General features: G+C 41.5%; 1 pseudogene; it reads left to right on the top strand.

Annotated features, from left to right (window-relative positions):
* The first annotated feature begins 9,283 nt into the window (after nucleotides 1-9,283).
* Nucleotides 9,284-10,112, top strand: LOC133555727 (replication protein A 32 kDa subunit-like; annotated as a pseudogene).
* Nucleotides 10,113-18,225: the final 8,113 nt, after the last annotated feature.

Here is an 18,225-nt window from a genome sequence, read left to right as displayed (position 1 = left end):
AATTGAGCTATGATTTGTTAATTATGAATTGATAGAAAGAAACACCAAGAAATATGGAAAAAAGAAGGATATAAAAGTATTGCCGAGATTGATATGATGCAGTTTTATATCTATAACCACACTGGCATGATCAGATATAATAATAGTTAGTCAGTTAGTTTCAGTTTATTTCGGACATGCATGCAGTAGTTTATGCAGCACATATTTCCAGTTGTTTCATTACAGCACATCCTAAAAGGATTAGGAAGAAGCAGTTATATCCAATTTCTTTGTCCTTTGTTTGTAACAGAACAGTGAATAAATAAATAAGTACATTAATTAAATATAGCATGAGTAAGTAAATACATATTAAATACATATGTGTCCCATAAGTGAGTAAATAAATATTGAATACATAATAAATAATAGACCTATAAACATATTAAAGTTCCCGGAAATAAATAGTTAAGTGGGGGATTAATGAGATTATCTGTTTTTTTTTTTTTTTAAAGGTTCAAATCATATTAGTGCTTTGTTTGATTTCCTTGCTTATTAATCCATTCCATAATTGAATTCCACATACTGATATGCTAAAGGTCCTAAGGGTTGGACATGAATGCATGGTTTCTGTTTAATTGTCCTCTCAGGTTATATTTCTCCTCTTTTGTTGAGAAGCATTGTTGGGTAGCAGGTTATAGTTTGCTTTATACATCATTTCAGCTGTTTGCAAATGTGCCAAATCGTTGAATTTCAATATTTTGGATTCAATAATTAAAGGGTTTGTATGTTCTCTATATCCATCATTATGTATTATTCTAATGTACAAACCCCGTTTCCATATGAGTTGGGAAATTGAGTTAGATGTAAATATAAATGGAATACAATGATTTGCAAATCCTTTTCAACCCATATTCAGTTGAATATGCTACAAAGACAACATATTTGATCTTCAAACAAATAAACTTTATTTTTTTTTACAAATAACTATTAACTTAGAATTTCATGGCTGCAACATGTGCCAAAGTAGTTGGGAAAGGGCATGTTCACCACTGTGTTACATCACCTTTTCTTTTAACAACACTCAATAAACGTTTGGGAACTGAGGAAACTAATTGTTGGAGCTTTGAAAGTGGAATTCTTTCCCATTCTTGTTTTATGTAGAGCTTCAGTCGTTCAACAGTCCGGGGTCTCCGCTGTCGTATTTTACGCTTCATAATGCGCCGCACATTTTCGATGGGAGACATGTCTGGACTGCAGGCGGGTCAGGAAAGTACCCACACTCTTTTTTTACGAAGCCACGCTGTTGTAACACGTGCTGATTGTGGCTTGGCATTGTCTTGCTGAAATAAGCAGGGGCGTCCATGAAAAAGACGGCGCTTAGATGGCGGCATATGTTGTTCCAAAACCTGTATGTACCTTTCAGCATTAATGGTGCCTTCACAGATGTGTTAGTTACCCATGCCTTGGGCACTAATGCACCCCCATACCATCACAGATGCTGGCTTTTCAACTTTGCCTCGATAGCAGTCTGGATGGTTCGTTTCCTCTTTGGTCTGGATGACAGGATGTCGAATATTTCCAAAACCAATTGGAAATGTGAACTCGTCAGACCACAGAACACTTTTACTTTGCATCAGTCCATCTTAGATGATCTCGGGCCCAGAGAAGCCGGCGGCGTTTCTGGATGTTGTTGATAAATGGCTATTGCTTTGCATAGTAAATAAAATAAATGATAAATGGGTTGTACTTGTATAGCGCTTTTCTACCTTCAAGGTACTCAAAGCGCTGTGACACTACTTCCACATTTACCCATTCACACACACATTCACACACTGATGGAGGGAGCTGCCATGCAAGGCGCCAACCAGCAACCATCAGGAGCAAGGGTGAAGTGTCTTGCTCAGGACACAACGGACGTGACGAGGTTGGTTCTAGGTGGGATTTGAACCAGTGACCCTCGGGTTGCGCACGGCCACTCTTCCACTGCGCCACGCCGTCCCTAGAGCTTTAACTTGCACTTACAGATGTAGCGATGAACTGTAATTAGTGACAGTGGTTTTCTGAAGTGTTGCTGAGCCCATGTGGTGATATCCTTTAGAGATTGATGTCGGTTTTTGATACAGTGCAGTCTGAGGGATCGACGGTCACGGTCTTTCAATGTTGGTTTATGGCCATGCCGCTTACGTGGAGTGATTTCTCCAGACCTTTTGATGATATTATGGACCGTAGATGTTGAAATCCCTAAAATTTTTGCAATTGCACTTTGAGAAACGTTGTTCTTAAACTGTTTGACTATTTGCTCACGCAGTTGTGGACAAAGGGGTGTACCTCGCCCCATCCTTTCTTGTGAAAGACTGAGCATTTTTTTGGGGAAGCTTGTTTTTATACCCAATCATGGTACCCACCTGTTCCCAATTAGCCTGCACACCTGTGGGATGTTCCAAATAAGTGTTTGATGAGCATTCGTCAACTATATCAGTATTTATCAGTATTAACATCAAATATGTTGTCTTTGTAGCATATTCAACTGAATATGGGTTGAAATAGATTTGCAAATCATTGTATTCTGTTTATATTTACATCTAACACAATTTCCCAACTCATGGAAACGGGGTTTGTATATTTTTTTAACATTGTTAGTGAACGTAGCGCACATTTGTAGTTATTTCCCCATATTTCTAAACAATAACTCAGATATGGGAACACTAAAAAGCCGTAGAAATACGGAGTGAATTTTGGTCTAGAACATCCTTTGCTATTTTCATTATTGACGTGTTTCTTGCTCATTTATATTGTGTATATATATATATATATATATATTAGGGGTGGGTAAATTAATGCGTTAATTATGAGTCATCTCATCAATCTATTAACGCCGACAATTATTTTATCGCACATTTGCGTATGTTGTTTACATGCTTTTATTTTGTTAACGCCTTTTCTTAACAAGATGGCGTCGCCCGGCGTGGAGGGGCTCTTGGTAAAGATGCAACATTTGGCAAAATTACCGGACAATTCTGCAAATTTCATGGCTGGCTTACAGCGTGGTTACTCCGGGATCACTTACGACCGCCAGACAATTCTGGATGTGGATAGATCGGGCCGTTTTGGACTGAATGACGTGTGCTTGCTAGACCGGCTAGCTAGCATGGGAATACTTTGCCGGCTACATCCAGCGGCCTGTGAAGCAGCGGAGTATATGTGTTGTCTGTCTATTTATCAATAATGCAGACCAGGAGTGTTGGCTGAGTTCTTAACGTTTACTTTCAGAGCGTGCATATCACAACATACAAGATGCCGTCATGGCGACACAACCTATACCGGGCTACTCCGCATGCTCGTCACTCCTGTTGCATGCTGGGTAGGGTAGTTCTTTTTTTCCCTGGCTCATAACATCACAATATAGTACCATGTATATGCGTTCAGTTTATCAAAGCACCGAGCAAACAATCGGAAAATTCCCATCATATCAATTCTTAGATATGGTCATAATTATTTTAAGTGCACTACGCAGAATAAACAACATTATTAATATTGCTACTACGGATAATTTGATAAAAAATTCCCTAAAACAGCCCACTACCTATAATATAGTTTTTTTAAACATAAGATCCCTGATAAAAAAAATGTTCCTGCTGTTACCTCAGAAATTGCCTGTTCAGATGTTATGATTGTGGCTCAGAGATTTGTATGTAGATTATATTTATTTTCCATAACAAACAGGATAACTTAAATACCCTGGCAGTGGCAATAAGCTTAAATGTTTGTATTTACATTTTTTGAGTTGATTTTCATCAAATATGCTATTTAACTGCTACTGTTTAACAAGGACTGATTTAAATTGTGTTTGCACAACAAATGTTTTGGCGCTTTTGTTCATGTGGGAGAATATTCCAATAAAGGTGCACTACACACTACTTTTGAATTCATTATTGGGCTTTGCGTATACAATGCAGTTAATCGCGATTAATCAGAGAAATAGTGCGATTAACTTCCATTAAAATTTTTAATCGTTGCCCAGCACTAATATATATATATATATATATATATATATATTTATATATATATGTATATATTTATATATTTTTTTATATATGATTTTTATATATTGTCTTTTACTTTTTCAATATCCACTCCGTCTATTTGTGTTTGACTTTCTCTTCTACTTTTACCAAATAGCATTATTTTAGTTAGTCTGTTTTTGTCAAACCATCTTTTTAATTTTTTCATTTCTTCTGTTATTATTTGTGTTCTCTTCTGAACACAGCACAGCCGTGTCATCTGCAAATAATACTACATTTACGTCCTATGTAAAAATGTAGTTTATATAAAGATTGAACAATTTTGGTCCCAGCATTGATCCCTGAGGTATGACACAAGATATTTGCAGCTCTGTGGAAGTTTGTTCTCCTTCCTGTTGGTTAAGTAGCTTCTTACCCAGTTCAAGACCAACCCTCTGATTCCGTACCTTTATAATTTGTGTATTAACAAATTAGATACTGTGATTAATTTTGTCAAATGCTTTTAGTTAAATCCATAAACACTGCAGCAGCACATTTTTTACTAGCTATTTCATTAGTGATCTCTTCCGTTATTTCGATTAATGCTATTGATGTTGAAATATTGGCTCTGCATCTATGGCGTTATATTTTTGTCCTAATGTTGAGGTCACAAGAAATATGTTTTGCAAGCACATCTCATGATCCGTTTCCCGGATCATGTTTTGTTTAATTTTTGACTCCATCAGTTCCTGTTTTGAGCACCCCTGGGTTTGTGTTTTGTTTGCCATGGGTGCAGATTGGTTTCATCTGCCTCTGATTAGTGTTCGGCACGCTCACCTGCTGCCGGGTTCTAATCAGAGAGCTATTTAATCCTGTTTTTTGCCGCAGAGTGTCTGGCTTTCTTATTTGCTTCCAGGCAACAGTTACCACGGCTACTAATTTGATTCCTGAGCTAAGCTTCGCCATTTGGTTGCCTGTTTGCAAGCTAAGCTTTTCTGGTTCACTATTCCGTTAGCTTCCCGTGCTATCGGCATGTTGGTGCTCTTTTGTTTGTATGCCGCGTGATTTATGGACAATAAATAATTTCCTTAACTGCACCTTGCCTCCGGAGTTCCATCTGCATCTTGGGGGAACAACCCACACATCACCATGCGACCACGGCGGGACAGCACAGACATTATATTTTGAAAATAAATGAAACTTACACAGAAAATATAGTTTTTGAGCGAATATAAATATATTTTGTGCACAATAATTAAGTTTGCTTGTTTGGTATTGTTATTACAACTTAATGATTAGTGCTGTTTGCTCTTCTACTCTCTTAACCTCACTCTTCTGCGCATTCAACTTTTTTTTTATACAAGTTTAGACACACTGTGTGTTATATTTGTGTCAGAAAGGCAACCAATCAGAGAACTTGACAAATGTAGTCTGATTGGCTGCTTCGTCTCCAATGAGATCGCACTGAAAAACTATTTTGTATGGAACGGAAAGAGTGACTTTAGAATATAAGTATGGCCATACCTATCCATTTAAAACCTCTAAAAACAGACATGTAAAGCTGGGGTGCCAGTAATGATACAAATATGTGATAAAATACGAGACCTCGGCTATCAAAATGTCGAGTGACCTCCATGCTCTTCACTCGTTTTCGTCCCAAGAGCGACGCTCATATTCGACTATTGCAGACAGCTTTGTGCACGGGGCTTTTTTTCAACATTTAGAAGTAAATAGCCTTACATATTTTTCTTTTGATTTTTACAAGGGCTGGGCAACGATTAAAATTTTTAATCGAAGTTAATCGCACTTTTTCTCTGATTAATCGCAATTAACTGCATTGTATACGCAAAGCCCAATAATGAATTCAAAAGTAGTGTGTAGTGCACCTTCATTGGAATATTCTCCCACATGAACAAAAGCGCCAAAACATTTGTTGTGCAAACACAATTTAAAACAGTAGCAGTTAAATAGCATATTTTATAAAAATCAACTCAAAAAATGTAAATACAAACATTTAAGCTTATTTCCACTGCCAGGGTATTTAAGTTATCCTGTTTGTTATGGAAAATAAATATAATCTACATACAAATCTCTGAGCCACAATCATAACATCTGAACAGGCAATTTCTGAGGTAACAGCAGCAAATTTTTTTTTATCAGGGATCTTATGTTTAAAAAAAACTATATTATAGGTAGTGGGCTGTTTTAGGGAATTTTTGATCAAATTATCCGTGGTAGCAATATTAATAATGTTGTGTTTATTCTGCGTAGTGCACTTAAAATAATTACGACCATATCTAGGAATTGATATAATGGGAATTTTGCGATTGTTTGCTTGGTGCTTTGATAAACTGAACGCATCATATACATGGTACTATATTGTGATGTTATGAGCCAGGGAAAAAAAGAACTACCCTACCCAGCATGCAACAGGAGTGACGAGCATGCGCGGTAGCCCGGTATAGGTTGTGTGTCGCCATGACGGCATCTTGTATGTTGTGATATGCACGCTCTGAAAGTAAACGTTAAGAACTCAGCCAACACTCCTGGTCTGCATTATTCATAAATAGACAGACAACACATATACTCCGCTGCTTCACAGGCCGCTGGATGTAGCCGGCAAAGTATTCCTATGCTAGCTAGCCGGTCTAGCAAGCACGCGTCATTCAGTCCAAAACGGCCCGATCTATCCACATTCAGAATTGTCTGGCGGTCGTAAGTGATCCCGGAGCCGGCCATGAAATTTGCAGAATTGTCCGGTATTTTTGCCAAATGTTCCATCTTTACCAAGAGCCCCTCGACGCCGAAGCCCGTCCGGGCGCGGCCATCTTTAAAAGAAAAGGCGTTAACAAAATAAAAGCATGTAAACAACATACGCAAATGCGCGATAAACTAATTGTCGGCGTTAATAGATTGATGAGTTAACTCGTAATTAACACATTAATTTGCCCACCCCTAATTTTTACACTTAAATAGCTTGATTCATGTCTTATTATATGTCTTACTAATGTTTGGCTCTACTACGTGATCTTTTTGAACTATGTTCACAATTTATATTATTTTAGTTGTCTGTAGATGCTATGTACATTTTCATTTCACTGGAAAATGTTAACATTTATGTGTTTCAACCACTGTTATTGTGAGATTGTGTTTAGGACAATCAAGGAGGACAACAGAAAAAAAAGAAATGGCTAGAACAACATGCAAGTTTGTCACCGATTCTGTTCATAACTTTTATGGACAGAATTTCTAGGCGCAGTCAAGGCATTGAGGGGTTTCGGTTTGGTGGCCGCGGGATTAGGTCTCTGCTTTTTGCAGACGATGTGGTCCTGTTGGCTTCATCTGGCCGGGATCTTCAACTCTCACTGGATCGGTTCGCAGCCGAGTGTGAAGCGGCCGGAATGAGATTCAGCACCTCCAAATCCGAGTCCGTGGTTCTCTCCCGGGTGGAGTGCCATCTCCGGGTTGGGGAGGAGACCCTGCCCCAAGTGGAGGAGTTCAAGTACCTAAGAGTCTTGTTCACGAGTGAGGGAAGAGTGGATCGTGGGCTCTCCCTTAGAGATAGGGTGAGAAGCTCTGTCATCCGGGAGGAACTCAAAGTAAAGCCGCTGCTCCTTCACATGGAGAGGAGCCAGATGAGGTGGTTCGGGCATCTGGTCAGGATGCCACCCGAACACCTCCCGAGGGAGGTGTTTAGGGCACGTCCAACCGGTAGGAGGCCACGGGGAAGACCCAGGACACGTTGGGAAGACTATGTCTCCTGGCTGGCCTGGGAACGCCTCGGGATCCCTCGGGAAGAGCTAGACGAAGTGGCTGGGGAGAGGGAAGTCTGGGCTGCCCCCGCGACCCGACCTCGGATAAGCGGAAGAAGATGGATGGATGGATGGAACATGCAAGTTTGACTGATCAGCTGATTTTTTTTTTTTTTACCTGTATAAAAGTGTACAAAGTGTTGAGACTACTGCTAGCTCAAGTGTGTTTGCTCAGCTGATTGTTGTATTACATATTACATTTTATCTAGAAAGGAACTAATCGAGCAATCATCATATAAATTGTATCCATTAATTGCTCAAAACCTGTTTGCTTTATAAAGAGAATGATATTCTCTTGATTAATTTGATAAAATTAAAAACCAAATAAATAATACAAAAACTGTCGTGGCCCGGGCCCACTCCGGTACATAGTCATCTGTTTGCCGCGCTGAGCGCACCTCCGGCTGCAGCAAGCGGCTGGATTCAATCGGCAATATATCAGCACTTTACACACCTGTCGCTGATGAGTTTCCTGTGCTTCTTAACCCAGTGCAAACCTGCGTTCCGGGCCAAAACGTAGCAACCTGTTCCAGTAAAATAAACCGACAATCTCTAGCTCTTTGCACACACTCTCTCTCTGTGTTTCTCCTCCTCCGTGTTCATTTGTCTCGTGTCCCTTGTCGTCATCCGGCAGCATTGTTCCGCTCCCGGGTCACGAGTTGTGTGTCTCGTCTCCCCGTATTCCCTCTGGTTCCCTGGCTGCCTCTTGGATCTCGATCTCCCGCCCGGACACAGGCCTTGATGCCTCGCTTTTGCCCTTGACCTCACGCCTGCCCACGGACCTCCGACCTTGCCCGGCCCCCTTCGACTCCCGCACCTCGCTCAACACTACCGGTAACACTCAACTGCTAATCACCACTCATAGTCGCACACCACACACATTTGGATTAGTTTCACACTCTATACTTTTGTAAATTTAAATAAATAGAGCTAATGCGACGTCTCTGCATTCTGTGCAGTCTTCTTTCCCCTGCACCGTAACAAAAAATTCACTGATTATTTAAAGCTGATTTTAAAAATAAAAGTTGCTAAGTGCTCTATAGAATTTAGGGTACAATAAATAGTAGCCCACTATGTTTGAAAATCAATCAATCAACCAATCAATGTGTATTTAAATAGCCCCAAATCACAAGTGTCTCAAAGGGCTGCACAAGCCACAACGGCCTCCTCGTTTCAGAGCCCACATAGGGCAAGGAAAAACCCACAACTCAGTGGGATGTCAATGTGAATGACTATGCGAAACTTTGGAGAGGACCGCAGATGTGGGTGACTCCCCACGCCCCAGGGGGAAACCGTATGCAATGGACGTCGAGTGGGTCTAACATAATAGTGAGAGTCCAGTCCATATTGGGGCCAGCAGGGGACCATCCCGAGCGCAGTGATGTCCCCAACCGATGCGCAGGTGAGCGGTCCACAACGGGTACTCGACTCTGGACCAAAAAAATATAAGATTTCTCCCTGAGCAGGAGATAAAATAATAAAATAATAAAAATGTGCAACCAGGGAGGATAAAATGACTCCAGTATGGCTGGGGGATACACTCAGTCCCCTGGCGGCTTTGTATCGCCTTCCTTGTCCCAGGGAGGAGAGAAGAAAGGGAGAACCAGAGCTACACAGATCATCCTGTGCACCGAGTCCCAGCTGATGTCCGCGCCCCGGTCAGATGAGGCCTTCAGAGTCGGGGGAGGTGGAAGTGGCTCAAGTCACCATCGTAGGAATCATCAGGAGTACAGACAAGTCTATGACCAACATCCAGTACAAGGTGGACAACATGAGGTCAGCCCCGATGGATGTGAAGCAGTGGGTGGACACAGAGGACCCTAATGAGGAAGGCGGTGTGCTGCCTCCAGGCACTTAGGTCCAAATTTCTGGCAACCTGCGCTCCTTTCAGAATAACCGATCTGTGGTGGCGTTCAGCGTCAGACCCCTGGAGGACATGAATGATATCACGTCACACATGCTGGAGGTAGTCCTTCAGGCGCACATGGTGCTCAGCAAGCCTCAGTCCTTGGACCAGTCTAAACAGAGCGGCCCGGCCTTGGTGAGGCCTGCAGGAGGCCTGGCCGCCAACATTGACCTGGGCTACGCGGGCGCACGCGACACGGCTAACAACGGTCTAAATGCAAGTCAGAACCAGGTGCTGAGTTTGATAAGAGGATGTCCAGACCAACAAGGCATCAGCATTCAGGACCTGAAGATGAGACTGGGCAACCTCAGCCTGGCGGTCATCAAGCTGGTGGTGAAGTTCCTCAGCAACGAAGATTACATCTTTTCCACCATCGACAAAGACCACTTCAAGTCGACAGACTGCGACGAGTAGAGGCCCAGGGCCTTCTCGAAGACACTTTGTTTAGATCATTGTACTTTTTATTTTTTATTTTTTAAGAAAAGACCATTTGTGTCCTTGTACCTGGAAACTAAATAAATTCACAGACAGCAACACACATACACAGGATTTTTATAAAACAACTTTGGCTTCTAGGCGCAGTCAAGGCGTTGAGGGGTTCCGGTTTGGTGACCGCAGGATTAGGTCTCTGCTATTTGCAGATGATGTGGTCCTGATGGCTTCATCTGACCGGGATCATCAGCTCTTACTGGATCGGTTTGCAGCCGAGTGTGAAGCGACCGGAATGAGAATCAGCACCTCCAAGTCCGAGTCCATGGTTCTCGCCCGGAAAAGGGTGGAATGCCATCTCCGGGTTGGGGAGGAGACAGTGCCCCAAGTGGAGGAGTTCTAGTACCTAGGAGTCTTGTTCACAAGTGAGGGAAGAGTGGATCGTGACATCGACAGGCGGATCGGTGCGGCGTCTTCAGTAATGTGGACGTTGTACCGATCCGTTGTGGTGAAGAAGGAGCTGAGCCGGAAGGCAAAGCTTTCAATTTACCGGTCGATCTACGTTCCCATCCTCACCCATGGTCATGAGCTTTGGGTCATGACCGAAAGGATAAGATCACGGGTACAAGCGGCCGAAATTAGTTTCCTCCGCCGTGTGGCGGGTCTCTCCCTTAGAGATAGGGTGAGAAGCTCTGCCATCCGGGAGGAACTCAAAGTAAAGCCGCTGCTCCTTCACATCGAGAGGAGCCAGATGAGGTGGTTCGGGCATCTGGTCAGGATGCCACCCGAACGCCTCCCTAGAGAGGTGTTTAAGGCACGTCCAACCGGTAGGAGGCCACGGGGAAGACCCAGGACACGTTGGGAAGACTATGTCTCCCGGCTGGCCTGGGAACGCCTCGGGATCCCCCGGGAAGAGCTAGACAAAGTGGCTGGGGAAAGGGAAGTCTGGGTTTCCCTGCTTAGGTTGTTGCCCCCGCGACCGGACCTCGGATAAGCGGAAGAAGATGGATGGATAGAACTTTGGCTTCATAATTTAAAGTTTGTAAGGTTTCTTTTGCCTCTTTTCTTCACTTTGTGGACCTGACTGCAAGCTGGAGGATGTGAACACGTGACACAACCAGAAAGTGTTGCAATTTGCAAAGGCTAGTCCATCCATCCATCTTCTTCCGCTTATCCGAGGGATCTTGGCCGGGATCTTCAGCTCTCACTGGATCGGTTCGCAGCCGAGTGTGAAGCGGCCGGAATGAGAATCAGCACCTCCAAATCCGAGTCCATGGTTCTCTCCCGGAAAAGGGTGGAGTGCCATCTCCGGGTTGGGGAGGAGACCCGGTTGTTAAACAGTTTTACAATATTTTCTTTGAAATTGGTTTGACTTTTGCTATGTTCATTTTGTCTGGGAATTTGCCTGTTTGAAAAGATAGGTTGCTAATATATGGTAAAAGTTCCGAAGCCCCTTCAATAACCTTTTTCATCGTTTCCAAATCAGTTCCGTTAGAATCAGTTGAGGTCTTGGATTAAAAATGTTTTCACATAATTGATTATTTCCTCTTTTGTCACACCCTTGAACTGTTTAGTGTCATTCAAGTCCTCTGGATCTGGAATCTTTTCCTCCAGATTTTGTCCAATTTTAACGAAGTACTTATTGAAGCTTTCAACTACTTTGTTCATATTGTCTTTTTTTACATTTCCCTCTAAGAAATATTTAGGATAATCCATCCTAGCACCATTTTTATTAATGCTTTTTTTCCGGTCAAATAGTTGACTGCAATATTCTTTCCTACGTGTTCGAAGTATGCCAGTTAGCTTGTTTTTGTACGTTTTGTATTTGTTTTCTGCCTCTGTAGATCTTTGTGTTATTAATGTTCTATTTAATGTATTGTCCTTATTACAATCATTTTTCAGTCCTTTTGTCATCCATGGTTGATTGTTTAACGTTTTCTTCTTACTAAGTTGTTTCAGTGGACAGTGTTATGCATCAGATACATCGTTCTCACTCCATACATTGTCCCAACTTTGATTTTTTAAATCAATCAATGTTTATTTATATAGCCCCAAATCACAAATGTCTCAAAGGACTGTACAAACCATTACGACTACGACATCCTCGGAAGAACCCACAAAAGGTCAAGGAAAACTCACACCCAGTGGGCAGGGAGAATTCACATCCAGTGGGACGCCAGTGACAATGCTGACTATGAGAAACCTTGGAGAGGACCTCAGAAGTGGGCAACCCCCCTCCCTCTAGGGGACCGAAAGCAATGGTTGTCGAGCGGGTCTAACATGATACTGTGAAAGTTCAATCCATAGTGGCTCCAACACAGCCGCGAGAGTTCAGTTCAAAGCGGATCCAAGACAGCAGCGAGAGTCCCGTCCACAGGAAACCATCCCAAGCAGAGGCGGATCAGCAGCGTAGAGATGTCCCCAACCGATACACAGGTGAGCGGTCCATCCTGGGTCACGACGAGCGGTCCATCCTGGGTCTCGACTCTGGACAGCCAGTACTTCATCCATGGTCATCGGACCGGACCCAGGGAGGGGGGGACGTAGGAGAAAACAGAAAAGAAGCGGCAGATCAACTGGTCTAAAAAGGAGGTCTATTTAAAGGCTAGAGTATACAAATGAGTTTTAAGGTGAGACTTAAATGCTTCTACTGAGGTGGCATCTCGAACTGTTACCGGGAGGGCATTCCAGAGTACTGGAGCCCGAACGGAAAACGCTCTATAGCCTGCAGACTTTTTTTGGGCTTCATGAATCACTAATAAGCCGGAGTCCTTTGAACGCAGATTTCTTGCCGGGACATATGGTACAATACAATCGGCAAGATAGGATGGAGCTAGACCGTGTAGTATTTTATACGTAAGTAGTAAAACCTTAAAGTCACATCTTAAGTGCACAGGAAGCCAGTGTAGGTGAGCCAGTACAGGCGTAATATGATCAAACTTTCTTGTTCTTGTCAAAAGTCTAGCAGCCGCATTTTGTACTAATTGTAATCTTTTAATGCTAGACATGGGGAGACCCGAAAATAATACGTTCCAGTAATCGAGACGAGACGTAACAAACGCATGGATAAAGATCTCGGCGTCTTTAGTGGACAAAATGGAGCGAATTTTAGCGATATCACGGAGATGAAAGAAGGCCGTTTTAGTAACGCTTTTAATGTGTGACTCAAAGGAGAGAGTTGGGTGGAAGATAATACCCAGATTTTCAAAAAAAACATTTTTGAAAGCTGTCATACTTTGTTCCGTGCATGTTCTTCGAAATGTATTTTTGTTATCAGTGTTCCTCTTCTTGTAGTTTTCATCATAGATTTTTTAAAGGCCTACTGAAATTAAATGTTTTTTCCCTCCTTGTAGTTTAAGTTTTCATCACATACATACATATTTACTTCCCCTTGTTTTTGTTGGTTCTGTTGATATAATTTAGTTCATATCCTTCCTGGCTAAAATCTATTCATTTTTTAGCATACATCCAGGTATTTGAGATAGCGATCACTTTAAAACAGGGGTGCCCACACTTTTTCTGCAGGCGAGCTACTTTTCAATTGACCAACTCGAGGGGATCTACCTCATTTATATATATCATTTATATTTATTTATTTATGAAAGAGACATTTTTGTAAACAAGTTAAATGTGTTTAACGATAATACAAGCATGTGTAACACATATAGATGTCTTTCTTTCACAAAGACAAGAGTATAAGTTGGTGTATTACCTGATTCTGATGACTTGCATTGATTGGAATCAGACAGTAATGATGATAACGCCCACATTTTCAAATGGAGGAAAAAAAAAGTTGTCCTTTCTGTACAATACCACATGAAAGTGGTTGCTTTTTGGCATCTAATTCATCCAGCTTCCATACACTTTACAAGAAAAACATTGGCGGCAAATTCCGTAGCTTGCTTGATTGACATTCACGGCACCCGAGGGTCTTGTGAGATGACGCTGGCTGCTGCCAGTTCATTATTATGAAAAAATGACAGAGAGGAAGGTGAGAAACACTTTTTATTTCAACAGACTTTCCGTCAAAACTCTAAAGGCCGACTGCACATTTCCTATCTTCACAATAAAAGCCCTGCTTCATGCTGCCTGCGCTAACAAAATAAGAGTCTCGGAAAGCTGGCGTGCACAAGTGCTGTGCACGCCAGCTTTCTGAGGGATCGCTTGTGCACGCCAGTTTTCCGAGACTCTGTATTTAGTTAGCGCAGGCAGCATGAAGCAGGGATTTTATTGTGAAGATAGGAAATGTGCAGTCGGCCTTTAGAGTTTTGACGGAAGGTACGGCGCGAGAGTCTGTTGAAATAAAAAGTGTTTCTCGCCTTCCTCTCGGTCATATTTTAATAATAATGATTTTGCAGCAGCCAGCGTCATCTCACAAGACCCTCCGGTACCGTGAATGTCATTTAAGTGACGTCTTGGTGAAGATTGATGATCACTAATTTTTAGGTCTATTTTTTTTAAAAGCCTGGCTGGAGATCGACTGACACACCCCCCGTGGTCGACTGGTAGCTCGCGATCGACGTAATGGGCACCCCTGCTTTAAAAGGTTTGTTGAATTGATCCAAAAAAAAAACTATTGCATAGAAACTTATTTTTTTTTAATAAATAATCAACATTTGTTGTCGATTTTAACGTTTTCGTTATTTAGTTTTTCTGTATAATAAGAACAATTATTCCTAGTATGAACATTTTTTTTTTTATCTGGATCAATATTCTTATTTAATTCTGGACTATAGTGATCTATGCTTCAGAAGGTTTTCAGTTCCATGTTTTCCACTTCACCAATAAACAAATGTCCAAGTGTTGACGAATGTGTACCTGAAAACTGATCTTCTTGTTCGGTAATCTCTTGGAGCGTTGTAGTTTTGTAGTCGAATGTTGTTGTTTTTTCTGTCAAACTCCATTATCGTTGTTGTTGGGGCTGCTTTAGAAGTTTCAATAATTGTCCAGAGCCTTGATTTCTTTGACAACTAGAACTCTTGCGTCTAGACCTTAGTTCAGTTTGATGTAGATTTTACAGTTGGCGCTCCAAGTTCCTTGGATTTTCCCCCATGCTTTTTTTGGCGATTTCAGCCTCCCGTTTGGTGAAGTACTCATTCATGTACACTTCACGATGATGACCCAGTTATATTAAGTTACATGTACACCAGTGTGGATGGCACTTGGAGCAGCATAGGTGAAGAGTTTTGCCGAAGGACACAAGCAATCCAACCAGGAACCCTCAAGTTTCTGGTTTTACAATCTGAGCCACGCCACCTGCTGCTGCTGTTGAAAATAGAACCTTTAGTACAGAAGGAGAATACATTAATACATAAAACATACCAGTGTCTGCAAGCACAACTTTTCGGAGTAGTAAATGAATACTTAAACAAGCGAGTAAGCACACCGATTAATAAATAATATTGTGGTGAGGAATTTTCGAGGAAGGAGTCTTGGCTTAACTGATTGAAGACTGCTTTTTATTGAGAGGCTCCAACAAAAACAGACCAACCTGAACAGGACTACCAACCAAATTTATATTGTCAAAGTTGAAATAATGAGTAGCTACTTCATTCAAAATTGAGGCATGCTGGCAACAAGTAATGGTAGTACAACTTATTTGCTTCCGCAGCAGAGCTCGTAAATCAAAACAGCGCTGCCCTTTGAAGTTTATTCTGATCAATCCATGCTTGGATCCCAAAAAACACCACCATTTCATCAAGTAACATGCCTTTTAAAAAGAAAAAAATACTTTTACAAAAGAAATGTATAATCAATATTGTATAACAAACTAAGTAATGTTAATAGATAATACCCAGATAATATATGCTGTATGAACAGAACCACTAGCTGCATTGGGTTGAATATATTAGTCTTTCTTTACACTATATTATTTTTCCGTTGTTTTATTAGCCTACTTTTCTTTTAATGCAAGCACAACAAAAAGCCGAGACCCCTTCTATCTCAAAATATTCGGAAATTGAGGCATTGGTAAGTTAAGGTAGCACTGTATTTATTAAACATTACCTTCTTTATTATTATTATTATTATTATTGTTATTCCTAGGCAGTGAAATATATGAAGATGGTGGGTGTTCAAAAGAAATCAAAAGAAGATTAACAACGGCCAGAGCATCACTGATTAAACTGAAAAATCTGTTTAAGAGCAACCACATTCTTCTAAGCACCAAGATCAAAATGATAGAGACTTCAATATTCCCGATAGCAACTTATGGATGTGAAAGTTGGACACTAAAAAAACAAGACTCACGAAAAATACTTGCCTTTGAGTTATGGTGTTGGCGCAGAATTAAAAAAATTCCGTTGAAAAAAACGGATCTCAAATTAAAGAAGGGCTAGAGAAAATTAAACCAAGCATTTCATTATAAGACAGGATCAATAAAAAACAGCTAGGTTACTTTGGTCATATGAGAAGAAACAACAACTTAGGTGAAGACATCGTGCTTGGAAAATGTGAGGGGAAAGGTCGAAAAGGAAGACAAAGGCAAAGGTGGATGGAAAGAATGTGTCAGGTTGAGTTGGTGACGAACCCCAAGATGCAGAGATGGTGGCAGGCATTGAATAGGAAAACATCATTTAATCTTCAAAAATAACGAAAATAACACAAACCAGGAACTAGGAGACAGGAAAAAGGATACCAGGAAACAGGAACTTGGACGAAATGATAGCACACTACCAACAGCTAAACGATACAGGTACAAACGACAAACGGTAGGAGCGACAATAATCCAGCCCTGACTGTAGGAGAAAGCAGGTCTAAATAGTGGCTGGCTGATTGACACCAGGTGTGATCAGCCGCAGCTAAGGGGACACAGCACTCAGAGAAACAAGCAGCCAATAAAGACAAAAGAAAAGCGCTGACAGGAAACAAAGACAAACGCAGAGGAAAAACTAAAACATAGCCAAACTGTCAGGGACAAGCCTGACAGAATGACAAAAACAACAGGAATGACATTTGCTGAGCTAAGAGATAGAGTGGTGAAAAGAAGAGAGTGGAGAAGTAAAGTGCATGTTATTATTCAAGGCCGACATTCACTAGAAGAAACCTTCTTTTCAATCATCATTAGAAAGGAAAGAGCACAATTAGACAGTTAAGCAGTGCCATTGGACTAGCTAACTATCTTCCCTAGTTACTTGGATTCTGAAGATTTTCCCCTTGGAAGGACCTGGCAAAGTAAATAAATAAATAAATAAAAGAAATAGTTGAATTTCAGACGGCACCTATCAGATACACAGTAATAAAAACACAGTTGTTCTACTAACTGTACTGTGCTTGCTGGTTACTAAAAAACAACAACAACAACACTTACCTTTCACTATTTGAGTAACCTTTGTTCTTCCTTTTGCGTATTGGTGAGCGATCTCAGAATCCGGGAACATCCTTCACGGATTTGTTGTAGACATCCGCAAATGAGAACGGGATGTTGCTTCCAGCTATCAGCATAGCCATCTTTGTCTCAGCATAAGTTACACCATCGGGTCTCCATTTTGCGAGGTGGGCCATAATACTGGGTTGTGAACGATGTTCTTCGCTGACTGATCGTTCATGGCTGAGTATATCCGTTCACCGTGTTCAATGGAGAAGTCTGTTCTACAAAACTTACAGGCAACATACCTCTTCCCCTTCGAACTCTCCTGGATAAACTGAAATTCTTGTTTCCAATCGTTCTGGAACTTGCAAGCGTATTTCTTCATTTTGCTCGTCGACGGTGTAATACATTGGGTTGGAGTCAATAACCAGGCAACGCAATGAAGTTACGTCTCTTTACTGTGGGCTTCAGAACAGACTCCATAATGCATGTTCTTTGACTGCACTTAAATGTAGAATATATTTACATTCTATTCTATGTACAGTAGATGGCAGTATTGTCCTGTTTAAGAGGGTCACAACATTGAGTCAGGTTCTCATGGAGCTGGAGTGGGCGTGGCCTCCAGCTCCGTCTGAATTTCGGGATAAAATTTGTCCCGGGAGTTTTTCGGGAGAGGCGCTGAATTTCGGGAGTCTCCTGGAAAATCCGGGAGGGTTGGCAAGTATGGTCGTAGGGCCAACACAGATGGACATACAACATTCACACTCACATTCACACACTAGGGACACC

This window comes from Nerophis ophidion, linkage group LG07, assembly GCF_033978795.1.
Source record: "Nerophis ophidion isolate RoL-2023_Sa linkage group LG07, RoL_Noph_v1.0, whole genome shotgun sequence".
NCBI classification, from domain to species: domain Eukaryota; kingdom Metazoa; phylum Chordata; class Actinopteri; order Syngnathiformes; family Syngnathidae; genus Nerophis; species Nerophis ophidion.
Note: the sequence above shows the minus strand (reverse complement) of the source record. Positions and strands in the feature narration are given on the sequence as shown.